Raw genomic sequence first — 15226 nt, forward strand, 5'->3', positions numbered from 1 at the left:
TGTCTTGATCCTGGACTACTAGATTAAGAAAACGATTCTATATTTATCATTTGCAACTTTCTTATGTTTCACTTAACCTGATATTTTTACTCCATAAAAACTATAAAATATAATTTTGACGAATAATACAAAATTCATATTGAAAAGGAGCAATTTTCAGTTGTTTGTACAAATGTATTCTTTAGTTACACTTATAAGACGTTTAAATTCTATAAAACATTCTGGTATATTTGTACTATCTTTTATGGTTTATCATAATTATTATTTCTTATCATCTGTTATAATTTTTATATTTCATATATTTTTCAACTGTAAATTGTTTTTCAAATATTTTGTAATAAAAATGAATTTTGTCCCAATAGTTTATGTTTTGATTGTTTTCCATTTCTGAATTATTCACTGTCGTCCACGTACTAGTTTGTTATATAGAATTTTTGGGTTCTCCTTATGGTGTCTAGTAGTGACATTTTATCTTTGGTTCTCCTTATGGTGTCTAGTAGTGACATTTTATCCTCCACCCCGTTATACATATTTAACTTACTATTTTTTTTTTTTTTTTTTTTTTTTTTTTTTAGATGGCAGTACAGCAGATCACTTAAGACATGATTTACCATTTCTACCACATGGGAAAGTTACAACATCCTACGCTGAAAATGGACTAGACGATACTGATAATAATAATGGTTTTATGCAAAGTACGAATAATGGATATTGATTGTAATTGATAGTCAATTAATAGTGGTGTAACAAAATGTTAGTGTCATGAAACCCTGACCATTAAAATTAAGAAAATGATTCTAATTTTCCATTGTTATCGTTCAAATGTTACATTAAAGCTAATACTTCTTAAACACAATACAACATGATTTTACATGGTAATTTAAACAAATATTACAAAGTCGTATTTTTAACTGCTTATAAAACTCTCAATTGTCATGTTAGTGTCTAGAAACCTTGACTACTAGATTATGACAATGATTCTTATTTTCCATTATTAACATTCATATAATTCATTTATGCTGATACTTCATAAACAATATAAAAAATAGGTATACAAGATAATTTATACAAGTATAACAAACACATATTTTTTTTCATGTTGAAAAAGCGTCAATTTTAAGTTAATGTACAAGTGTATTCTTTACTTACATTTAATTTACATTCAAATTCAACGAAACATTTTGGTAGATTTGTACTATCTTTTATTACTTATCATTATAATTGTTTCTTTAACCATTATACATATTAACCTAACTACTTTGTTTTAGATGGCAGTACAGCAGATCACTCGAGGCGTGCTGAGACATGAATTACCATTACTATCACTTGGGAAAGTTACAACATCTTACGTTGATAATGGAATAGAAGATACTGCTAATAATAATGGTTTTATGCAAAGTACGAATAATGGATATTGATTGTAATTGATAGTCAATTAATAGTGGTGTAACAAAATGTTAGTGTCATGAAACCCTGACCATTAGATTAAGTGAATGATTCTTATTGACCATAACTAACTTCCATATTTGCCATTTAAACTGATAGTTCATAAACACTATAAAACATGTTTTTATATGATAATTTTGACTCGTTTTTTAAATTTATATTTTTAACTGCTTATGAAACATTGAATTTTTTATTTAGTGTCATGAAACCCAGACCCATAGATTAAATAAATAATTCTTATTTACCATAACTATCTTCCATATATTTCAACTAAGCTGACACTTCATAATCACTATAAAACATGTTTTTATATGATGATTTTGACTCGTTTTTCAAATTCATATTTATAACTGCTTATAAAACACTGTATTCTCAAGTTATTTTCTAACCATTTTACATATTTACCTGAATACTCTTTTTCAGATGGAAGTACAACAGATCACTCAAGACATGCTGAGACATGAATCCACATTTCTACCACTTGTGAATGTATCAACATCCTATGTTGAAAACTGACCAGAAGATACTGAAAATAATAATGGTTTTATTGCGATGTACGTGTAATGGGTATTGAATATAGTTGAAAGTAAATTAATAGCAGTTAAACAATTGAGATTTGTTAAATGTCTGAATAAAATATTAGTAAACACATTTAGCTTGTAATTTTCATTCTTAAAATTTACCTATGCTATAAAAATCTTTTATTTTTACTATATTTAAATGATCATTATAAAATATTTATAAAACACTCAAATATTAAGTTAATGTTTAGAAGATTGAACAATAGTTTAAGAAAATGATTCTCATTTACCATTATTATCTGTGATATGTTTCATTTAACCTGTTATTTAGAATACACTAAAAAACATGTTTTTATACGATAATTTTGACAAATCTTACAAATTCCTATTTTAAACTGCTTATAATACACTAAATTATTGAATGTATACACCGACAGAGGGCGTGTGCGTCGCCGTTGTGTGCCGTTCACCGTACGGCTGCTTAACGTGACTGATCGTTATTTTTTACTTAGCTTTTGCGTGTAGTTGTTGTTCATTTAATAAAGATTTTTCATATTATAAAGGAATTGTTCATATTTTACGCCAAAGTTGACACATGTAAGTGTCTTGATCCTGGACTACTAGATTAAGAAAACGATTCTAATTTATCATTTGCAACTTTCTTATGTTTTCACTTAACCTGATATTTTTACTCCATAAAAACTATAAAATATAATTTTGACGAATAATACAAATTCATATTGAAAAGGAGCAATTTTCAGTTGTTGTACAAATGTATTCTTTAGTTACACTTATAAGACGTTTAAATTCTATAAAACATTCTGGTATATTTGTACTATCTTTTATGGTTTATCATAATTATTATTTCTTATCATCTGTTATAATTTTTATATTTCATATATTTTGCAATTTTACATTGGTATTTGTATTTAAATTTCAACTGTAAATTGTTTTCAAATATTTTGTAATAAAAATGAATTTTGTCCAATAGTTTATGTTTTGATTGTTTCCATTTCTGAATTATTCACTGTCGTCCACGTACTAGTTGTTATATAGAATTTTTGGTTCTCCTTATGGTGTCTAGTAGTGACATTTTATCCTCCACCCCGTTATACATATTTAACTCACTATTTTTTTTTTTTTTTTTTTTTTCTTAGATGGCAGTACAGCAGATCACTTAAGACATGATTTACCATTTCTACCACATGGGAAAGTTACAACATCCTACGCTGAAAATGGACTAGACGATACTGATAATAATAATGGTTTTATGCAAAGTACGAATAATGGATATTGATTGTAATTGATAGTCAATTAATAGTGGTGTAACAAAATGTTAGTGTCATGAAACCCTGACCATTAAAATTAAGAAAATGATTCTAATTTTCCATTGTTATCGTTCAAATGTTACATTAAAGCTAATACTTCTTAAACACAATACAACATGATTTTACATGGTAATTTAAACAAATATTACAAAGTCGTATTTTTAACTGCTTATAAAACTCTCAATTGTCATGTTAGTGTCTAGAAACCTTGACTACTAGATTATGACAATGATTCTTATTTTCCATTATTAACATTCATATAATTCATTTATGCTGATACTTCATAAACAATATAAAAAATAGGTATACAAGATAATTTATACAAGTATAACAAACACATATTTTTTTTCATGTTGAAAAGCGTCAATTTTAAGTTAATGTACAAGTGTATTCTTTACTTACATTTAATTTACATTCAAATTCAACGAAACATTTTGGTAGATTTGTACTATCTTTTATTACTTATCATTATAATTGTTTCTTTAACCATTATACATATTAACCTAACTACTTTGTTTTAGATGGCAGTACAGCAGATCACTCGAGGCGTGCTGAGACATGAATTACCATTACTATCACTTGGGAAAGTTACAACATCTTACGTTGATAATGGAATAGAAGATACTGCTAATAATAATGGTTTTATGCAAAGTACGAATAATGGATATTGATTGTAATTGATAGTCAATTAATAGTGGTGTAACAAAATGTTAGTGTCATGAAACCCTGACCATTAGATTAAGTGAATGATTCTTATTGACCATAACTAACTTCCATATTTGCCATTTAAACTGATAGTTCATAAACACTATAAAACATGTTTTTATATGATAATTTTGACTCGTTTTTTAAATTTATATTTTTAACTGCTTATGAAACATTGAATTTTTTATTTAGTGTCATGAAACCCAGACCCATAGATTAAATAAATAATTCTTATTTACCATAACTATCTTCCATATATTTCAACTAAGCTGACACTTCATAATCACTATAAAACATGTTTTTATATGATGATTTTGACTCGTTTTTCAAATTCATATTTATAACTGCTTATAAAACACTGTATTCTCAAGTTATTTTCTAACCATTTTACATATTTACCTGAATACTCTTTTTCAGATGGAAGTACAACAGATCACTCAAGACATGCTGAGACATGAATCCACATTTCTACCACTTGTGAATGTATCAACATCCTATGTTGAAAACTGACCAGAAGATACTGAAAATAATAATGGTTTTATTGCGATGTACGTGTAATGGGTATTGAATATAGTTGAAAGTAAATTAATAGCAGTTAAACAATTGAGATTTGTTAAATGTCTGAATAAAATATTAGTAAACACATTTAGCTTGTAATTTTCATTCTTAAAATTTACCTATGCTATAGAAATCTTTTATTTTTACTATATTTAAATGATCATTATAAAATATTTATAAAACACTCAAATATTAAGTTAATGTTTAGAAGATTGAACAATAGTTTAAGAAAATGATTCTCATTTACCATTATTATCTGTGATATGTTTCATTTAACCTGTTATTTAGAATACACTAAAAAACATGTTTTTATACGATAATTTTGACAAATCTTACAAATTCCTATTTTAAACTGCTTATAATACACTAAATTATTGAATGTATACACCGACAGAGGGCGTGTGCGTCGCCGTTGTGTGCCGTTCACCGTACGGCTGCTTAACGTGACTGATCGTTATTTTTACTTAGCTTTTGCGTGTAGTTGTTGTTCATTTAATAAAGATTTTTCATATTATAAAGGAATTGTTCATATTTTACGCCAAAGTTGACACATGTAAGTGTCTTGATCCTGGACTACTAGATTAAGAAAACGATTCTAATTTATCATTTGCAACTTTCTTATGTTTCACTTAACCTGATATTTTTACTCCATAAAAACTATAAAATATAATTTTGACGAATAATACAAATTCATATTGAAAAGGAGCAATTTTCAGTTGTTGTACAAATGTATTCTTTAGTTACACTTATAAGACGTTTAAATTCTATAAAACATTCTGGTATATTTGTACTATCTTTTATGGTTTATCATAATTATTATTTCTTATCATCTGTTATAATTTTTATATTTCATATATTTTGCAATTTTACATTGGTATTTGTATTTAAATTTCAACTGTAAATTGTTTTCAAATATTTTGTAATAAAAATGAATTTTGTCCAATAGTTTATGTTTTGATTGTTTCCATTTCTGAATTATTCACTGTCGTCCACGTACTAGTTGTTATATAGAATTTTTGGTTCTCCTTATGGTGTCTAGTAGTGACATTTTATCCTCCACCCCGTTATACATATTTAACTTACTATTTTTTTTTTTTTTTTTTTTTTTTTTTTTAGATGGCAGTACAGCAGATCACTTAAGACATGATTTACCATTTCTACCACATGGGAAAGTTACAACATCCTACGCTGAAAATGGACTAGACGATACTGATAATAATAATGGTTTTATGCAAAGTACGAATAATGGATATTGATTGTAATTGATAGTCAATTAATAGTGGTGTAACAAAATGTTAGTGTCATGAAACCCTGACCATTAAAATTAAGAAAATGATTCTAATTTTCCATTGTTATCGTTCAAATGTTACATTAAAGCTAATACTTCTTAAACACAATACAACATGATTTTACATGGTAATTTAAACAAATATTACAAAGTCGTATTTTTAACTGCTTATAAAACTCTCAATTGTCATGTTAGTGTCTAGAAACCTTGACTACTAGATTATGACAATGATTCTTATTTTCCATTATTAACATTCATATAATTCATTTATGCTGATACTTCATAAACAATATAAAAAATAGGTATACAAGATAATTTATACAAGTATAACAAACACATATTTTTTTTCATGTTGAAAAGCGTCAATTTTAAGTTAATGTACAAGTGTATTCTTTACTTACATTTAATTTACATTCAAATTCAACGAAACATTTTGGTAGATTTGTACTATCTTTTATTACTTATCATTATAATTGTTTCTTTAACCATTATACATATTAACCTAACTACTTTGTTTTAGATGGCAGTACAGCAGATCACTCGAGGCGTGCTGAGACATGAATTACCATTACTATCACTTGGGAAAGTTACAACATCTTACGTTGATAATGGAATAGAAGATACTGCTAATAATAATGGTTTTATGCAAAGTACGAATAATGGATATTGATTGTAATTGATAGTCAATTAATAGTGGTGTAACAAAATGTTAGTGTCATGAAACCCTGACCATTAGATTAAGTGAATGATTCTTATTGACCATAACTAACTTCCATATTTGCCATTTAAACTGATAGTTCATAAACACTATAAAACATGTTTTTATATGATAATTTTGACTCGTTTTTTAAATTTATATTTTTAACTGCTTATGAAACATTGAATTTTTTATTTAGTGTCATGAAACCCAGACCCATAGATTAAATAAATAATTCTTATTTACCATAACTATCTTCCATATATTTCAACTAAGCTGACACTTCATAATCACTATAAAACATGTTTTTATATGATGATTTTGACTCGTTTTTCAAATTCATATTTATAACTGCTTATAAAACACTGTATTCTCAAGTTATTTTCTAACCATTTTACATATTTACCTGAATACTCTTTTTCAGATGGAAGTACAACAGATCACTCAAGACATGCTGAGACATGAATCCACATTTCTACCACTTGTGAATGTATCAACATCCTATGTTGAAAACTGACCAGAAGATACTGAAAATAATAATGGTTTTATTGCGATGTACGTGTAATGGGTATTGAATATAGTTGAAAGTAAATTAATAGCAGTTAAACAATTGAGATTTGTTAAATGTCTGAATAAAATATTAGTAAACACATTTAGCTTGTAATTTTCATTCTTAAAATTTACCTATGCTATAAAAATCTTTTATTTTTACTATATTTAAATGATCATTATAAAATATTTATAAAACACTCAAATATTAAGTTAATGTTTAGAAGATTGAACAATAGTTTAAGAAAATGATTCTCATTTACCATTATTATCTGTGATATGTTTCATTTAACCTGTTATTTAGAATACACTAAAAAACATGTTTTTATACGATAATTTTGACAAATCTTACAAATTCCTATTTTAAACTGCTTATAATACACTAAATTATTGAATGTATACACCGACAGAGGGCGTGTGCGTCGCCGTTGTGTGCCGTTCACCGTACGGCTGCTTAACGTGACTGATCGTTATTTTTACTTAGCTTTTGCGTGTAGTTGTTGTTCATTTAATAAAGATTTTTCATATTATAAAGGAATTGTTCATATTTTACGCCAAAGTTGACACATGTAAGTGTCTTGATCCTGGACTACTAGATTAAGAAAACGATTCTAATTTATCATTTGCAACTTTCTTATGTTTCACTTAACCTGATATTTTTACTCCATAAAAACTATAAAATATAATTTTGACGAATAATACAAATTCATATTGAAAAGGAGCAATTTTCAGTTGTTGTACAAATGTATTCTTTAGTTACACTTATAAGACGTTTAAATTCTATAAAACATTCTGGTATATTTGTACTATCTTTTATGGTTTATCATAATTATTATTTCTTATCATCTGTTATAATTTTTATATTTCATATATTTTGCAATTTTACATTGGTATTTGTATTTAAATTTCAACTGTAAATTGTTTTCAAATATTTTGTAATAAAAATGAATTTTGTCCAATAGTTTATGTTTTGATTGTTTCCATTTCTGAATTATTCACTGTCGTCCACGTACTAGTTGTTATATAGAATTTTTGGTTCTCCTTATGGTGTCTAGTAGTGACATTTTATCCTCCACCCCGTTATACATATTTAACTCACTATTTTTTTTTTTTTTTTTTTTTCTTAGATGGCAGTACAGCAGATCACTTAAGACATGATTTACCATTTCTACCACATGGGAAAGTTACAACATCCTACGCTGAAAATGGACTAGACGATACTGATAATAATAATGGTTTTATGCAAAGTACGAATAATGGATATTGATTGTAATTGATAGTCAATTAATAGTGGTGTAACAAAATGTTAGTGTCATGAAACCCTGACCATTAAAATTAAGAAAATGATTCTAATTTTCCATTGTTATCGTTCAAATGTTACATTAAAGCTAATACTTCTTAAACACAATACAACATGATTTTACATGGTAATTTAAACAAATATTACAAAGTCGTATTTTTAACTGCTTATAAAACTCTCAATTGTCATGTTAGTGTCTAGAAACCTTGACTACTAGATTATGACAATGATTCTTATTTTCCATTATTAACATTCATATAATTCATTTATGCTGATACTTCATAAACAATATAAAAAATAGGTATACAAGATAATTTATACAAGTATAACAAACACATATTTTTTTTCATGTTGAAAAGCGTCAATTTTAAGTTAATGTACAAGTGTATTCTTTACTTACATTTAATTTACATTCAAATTCAACGAAACATTTTGGTAGATTTGTACTATCTTTTATTACTTATCATTATAATTGTTTCTTTAACCATTATACATATTAACCTAACTACTTTGTTTTAGATGGCAGTACAGCAGATCACTCGAGGCGTGCTGAGACATGAATTACCATTACTATCACTTGGGAAAGTTACAACATCTTACGTTGATAATGGAATAGAAGATACTGCTAATAATAATGGTTTTATGCAAAGTACGAATAATGGATATTGATTGTAATTGATAGTCAATTAATAGTGGTGTAACAAAATGTTAGTGTCATGAAACCCTGACCATTAGATTAAGTGAATGATTCTTATTGACCATAACTAACTTCCATATTTGCCATTTAAACTGATAGTTCATAAACACTATAAAACATGTTTTTATATGATAATTTTGACTCGTTTTTTAAATTTATATTTTTAACTGCTTATGAAACATTGAATTTTTTATTTAGTGTCATGAAACCCAGACCCATAGATTAAATAAATAATTCTTATTTACCATAACTATCTTCCATATATTTCAACTAAGCTGACACTTCATAATCACTATAAAACATGTTTTTATATGATGATTTTGACTCGTTTTTCAAATTCATATTTATAACTGCTTATAAAACACTGTATTCTCAAGTTATTTTCTAACCATTTTACATATTTACCTGAATACTCTTTTTCAGATGGAAGTACAACAGATCACTCAAGACATGCTGAGACATGAATCCACATTTCTACCACTTGTGAATGTATCAACATCCTATGTTGAAAACTGACCAGAAGATACTGAAAATAATAATGGTTTTATTGCGATGTACGTGTAATGGGTATTGAATATAGTTGAAAGTAAATTAATAGCAGTTAAACAATTGAGATTTGTTAAATGTCTGAATAAAATATTAGTAAACACATTTAGCTTGTAATTTTCATTCTTAAAATTTACCTATGCTATAGAAATCTTTTATTTTTACTATATTTAAATGATCATTATAAAATATTTATAAAACACTCAAATATTAAGTTAATGTTTAGAAGATTGAACAATAGTTTAAGAAAATGATTCTCATTTACCATTATTATCTGTGATATGTTTCATTTAACCTGTTATTTAGAATACACTAAAAAACATGTTTTTATACGATAATTTTGACAAATCTTACAAATTCCTATTTTAAACTGCTTATAATACACTAAATTATTGAATGTATACACCGACAGAGGGCGTGTGCGTCGCCGTTGTGTGCCGTTCACCGTACGGCTGCTTAACGTGACTGATCGTTATTTTTACTTAGCTTTTGCGTGTAGTTGTTGTTCATTTAATAAAGATTTTTCATATTATAAAGGAATTGTTCATATTTTACGCCAAAGTTGACACATGTAAGTGTCTTGATCCTGGACTACTAGATTAAGAAAACGATTCTAATTTATCATTTGCAACTTTCTTATGTTTCACTTAACCTGATATTTTTACTCCATAAAAACTATAAAATATAATTTTGACGAATAATACAAATTCATATTGAAAAGGAGCAATTTTCAGTTGTTGTACAAATGTATTCTTTAGTTACACTTATAAGACGTTTAAATTCTATAAAACATTCTGGTATATTTGTACTATCTTTTATGGTTTATCATAATTATTATTTCTTATCATCTGTTATAATTTTTATATTTCATATATTTTGCAATTTTACATTGGTATTTGTATTTAAATTTCAACTGTAAATTGTTTTCAAATATTTTGTAATAAAAATGAATTTTGTCCAATAGTTTATGTTTTGATTGTTTCCATTTCTGAATTATTCACTGTCGTCCACGTACTAGTTGTTATATAGAATTTTTGGTTCTCCTTATGGTGTCTAGTAGTGACATTTTATCCTCCACCCCGTTATACATATTTAACTTACTATTTTTTTTTTTTTTTTTTTTTTAGATGGCAGTACAGCAGATCACTTAAGACATGATTTACCATTTCTACCACATGGGAAAGTTACAACATCCTACGCTGAAAATGGACTAGACGATACTGATAATAATAATGGTTTTATGCAAAGTACGAATAATGGATATTGATTGTAATTGATAGTCAATTAATAGTGGTGTAACAAAATGTTAGTGTCATGAAACCCTGACCATTAAAATTAAGAAAATGATTCTAATTTTCCATTGTTATCGTTCAAATGTTACATTAAAGCTAATACTTCTTAAACACAATACAACATGATTTTACATGGTAATTTAAACAAATATTACAAAGTCGTATTTTTAACTGCTTATAAAACTCTCAATTGTCATGTTAGTGTCTAGAAACCTTGACTACTAGATTATGACAATGATTCTTATTTTCCATTATTAACATTCATATAATTCATTTATGCTGATACTTCATAAACAATATAAAAAATAGGTATACAAGATAATTTATACAAGTATAACAAACACATATTTTTTTTCATGTTGAAAAGCGTCAATTTTAAGTTAATGTACAAGTGTATTCTTTACTTACATTTAATTTACATTCAAATTCAACGATACATTTTGGTAGATTTGTACTATCTTTTATTACTTATCATTATAATTGTTTCTTTAACCATTATACATATTAACCTAACTACTTTGTTTTAGATGGCAGTACAGCAGATCACTCGAGGCGTGCTGAGACATGAATTACCATTACTATCACTTGGGAAAGTTACAACATCTTACGTTGATAATGGAATAGAAGATACTGCTAATAATAATGGTTTTATGCAAAGTACGAATAATGGATATTGATTGTAATTGATAGTCAATTAATAGTGGTGTAACAAAATGTTAGTGTCATGAAACCCTGACCATTAGATTAAGTGAATGATTCTTATTGACCATAACTAACTTCCATATTTGCCATTTAAACTGATAGTTCATAAACACTATAAAACATGTTTTTATATGATAATTTTGACTCGTTTTTTAAATTTATATTTTTAACTGCTTATGAAACATTGAATTTTTTATTTAGTGTCATGAAACCCAGACCCATAGATTAAATAAATAATTCTTATTTACCATAACTATCTTCCATATATTTCAACTAAGCTGACACTTCATAATCACTATAAAACATGTTTTTATATGATGATTTTGACTCGTTTTTCAAATTCATATTTATAACTGCTTATAAAACACTGTATTCTCAAGTTATTTTCTAACCATTTTACATATTTACCTGAATACTCTTTTTCAGATGGAAGTACAACAGATCACTCAAGACATGCTGAGACATGAATCCACATTTCTACCACTTGTGAATGTATCAACATCCTATGTTGAAAACTGACCAGAAGATACTGAAAATAATAATGGTTTTATTGCGATGTACGTGTAATGGGTATTGAATATAGTTGAAAGTAAATTAATAGCAGTTAAACAATTGAGATTTGTTAAATGTCTGAATAAAATATTAGTAAACACATTTAGCTTGTAATTTTCATTCTTAAAATTTACCTATGCTATAAAAATCTTTTATTTTTACTATATTTAAATGATCATTATAAAATATTTATAAAACACTCAAATATTAAGTTAATGTTTAGAAGATTGAACAAAAGTTTAAGAAAATGATTCTCATTTACCATTATTATCTGTGATATGTTTCATTTAACCTGTTATTTAGAATACACTAAAAAACATGTTTTTATACGATAATTTTGACAAATCTTACAAATTCCTATTTTAAACTGCTTATAATATACTAAATTATTGAATGTATACACCGACAGAGGGCGTGTGCGTCGCCGTTGTGTGCCGTTCACCGTACGGCTGCTTAACGTGACTGATCGTTATTTTTACTTAGCTTTTGCGTGTAGTTGTTGTTCATTTAATAAAGATTTTTCATATTATAAAGGAATTGTTCATATTTTACGCCAAAGTTGACACATGTAAGTGTCTTGATCCTGGACTACTAGATTAAGAAAACGATTCTAATTTATCATTTGCAACTTTCTTATGTTTCACTTAACCTGATATTTTTACTCCATAAAAACTATAAAATATAATTTTGACGAATAATACAAATTCATATTGAAAAGGAGCAATTTTCAGTTGTTGTACAAATGTATTCTTTAGTTACACTTATAAGACGTTTAAATTCTATAAAACATTCTGGTATATTTGTACTATCTTTTATGGTTTATCATAATTATTATTTCTTATCATCTGTTATAATTTTTATATTTCATATATTTTGCAATTTTACATTGGTATTTGTATTTAAATTACAACTGTAAATTGTTTTCAAATATTTTGTAATAAAAATGAATTTTGTCCAATAGTTTATGTTTTGATTGTTTCCATTTCTGAATTATTCACTGTCGTCCACGTACTAGTTGTTATATAGAATTTTTGGTTCTCCTTATGGTGTCTAGTAGTGACATTTTATCCTCCACCCCGTTATACATATTTAACTCACTATTTTTTTTTTTTTTTTTTTTCTTAGATGGCAGTACAGCAGATCACTTAAGACATGATTTACCATTTCTACCACATGGGAAAGTTACAACATCCTACGCTGAAAATGGACTAGACGATACTGATAATAATAATGGTTTTATGCAAAGTACGAATAATGGATATTGATTGTAATTGATAGTCAATTAATAGTGGTGTAACAAAATGTTAGTGTCATGAAACCCTGACCATTAAAATTAAGAAAATGATTCTAATTTTCCATTGTTATCGTTCAAATGTTACATTAAAGCTAATACTTCTTAAACACAATACAACATGATTTTACATGGTAATTTAAACAAATATTACAAAGTCGTATTTTTAACTGCTTATAAAACTCTCAATTGTCATGTTAGTGTCTAGAAACCTTGACTACTAGATTATGACAATGATTCTTATTTTCCATTATTAACATTCATATAATTCATTTATGCTGATACTTCATAAACAATATAAAAAATAGGTATACAAGATAATTTATACAAGTATAACAAACACATATTTTTTTTCATGTTGAAAAGCGTCAATTTTAAGTTAATTTACAAATGATTTCTCAAGTTAGCGTCATGAATCCCAGACCATTAGTTTAAGTAAATTATTCTTATTTACCATTACTAATTTCTATATTTGTCATTTAAACTGATAGTTCATAAACATGAAATCTAAAGTTTATTGATAGAGAATTTTATGTAGATTTCATTTATGTGGTCAGTGTAATGAATTTTCCAGTAGTTAAATAGATTACTCTCAAGAAGCATAAAAAATCCAAAAACCAATACATTTTTTACATTCATTCATAGTTATTGCCTATTGGATACAACCGGTTTGCATATTATGTAGATGGTAGATTTGATTTTATATAACAGTATAATTATTTCTAGGTTCAATGTATCGACTAATAATTGAAATTTTGGCAATAAACAAGTTAAATTTATGGTATCTACAACAGTCATATTCAAAACTTTATAACTCAACTCATGCAAGTTCTGTATATAGTGTTCTTATAATGTATTACTCATTTAAGGTTTGTTACCTATTAGCACATCTGAAACAACTTAACAGATACATTGACAAGATAATGATTTATTTTATAATGTTGTAGTCAGGTGTTGGTTGATTACCTGTGATTTTGCAATTGTTGGCTGTTCAATTTTATAGTAGAGTAGTAAATGGTGATAGAATTACTATTTTATAATATTAAATGGCTTGTATATGTATATTGTTTTTTTTTTACTTTTCTATATTAGACATAGATAATAATAAATAATATAAGTATATATTATTATAAGTACACAACTATAACACAAGGATGTTTGCTATATTAATAATGATTGATTTCTATTTTACATTGCGTTTTAATTTAATACCATTGATTATAGAATTCTATAATCAATGGTAATACTGAGCTATTGAAACAATTTTCAAAATAATTTAATGAATATAATTGTTTTTTTTTTCAATTATAGTTAGCAAGATACATTAACCAAAGTATACATATATCCAGACCAATTAGGAGATTATTCTTATATATGTTTGGTAAAACATCTGAAAATACTGTATAGTGTAAAATTTTATCATATTATATTATCTGAATTACTATAGTATGTCACTTTACTATTATAAAAGTTATTTTATCGATACTATCTATATTTTATTAGTCTGTTTACATTGTTGGGTAAGTTACTTTTTAAAATTAACTAAGTTACGTTACAAGTTACAAAATTAAAAAGGTAACTAAATTACATGTTAGTTACTTAAGAACAAAAGTAATGCGTTACATTCCTTTTTTTTACTCAAAAGTAACTAGTTACAATAACGTTACTCTTATGTTATTTAAGTTTCATTAAATAAGTCTATTTTAAATCAATCATGTTTTATACAATAATGTATCTTCAAAATTTTGATCAGT

General features: G+C 26.2%; 1 long non-coding RNA gene across 1 annotated transcript; it reads left to right on the forward strand.

Moving 5' to 3' along the window:
• Window positions 1-13310: 13310 nt before the first annotated feature.
• Window positions 13311-14955, forward strand: LOC132926354 (uncharacterized). Its single transcript, XR_009661417.1, has 2 exons — window positions 13311-13426; window positions 14199-14955. It is a non-coding gene; the product is annotated as an uncharacterized LOC132926354 (long non-coding RNA).
• The last annotated feature ends 271 nt before the right edge of the window (window positions 14956-15226 follow it).

This window comes from Rhopalosiphum padi, chromosome 3, assembly GCF_020882245.1.
Source record: "Rhopalosiphum padi isolate XX-2018 chromosome 3, ASM2088224v1, whole genome shotgun sequence".
NCBI classification, from domain to species: domain Eukaryota; kingdom Metazoa; phylum Arthropoda; class Insecta; order Hemiptera; family Aphididae; genus Rhopalosiphum; species Rhopalosiphum padi.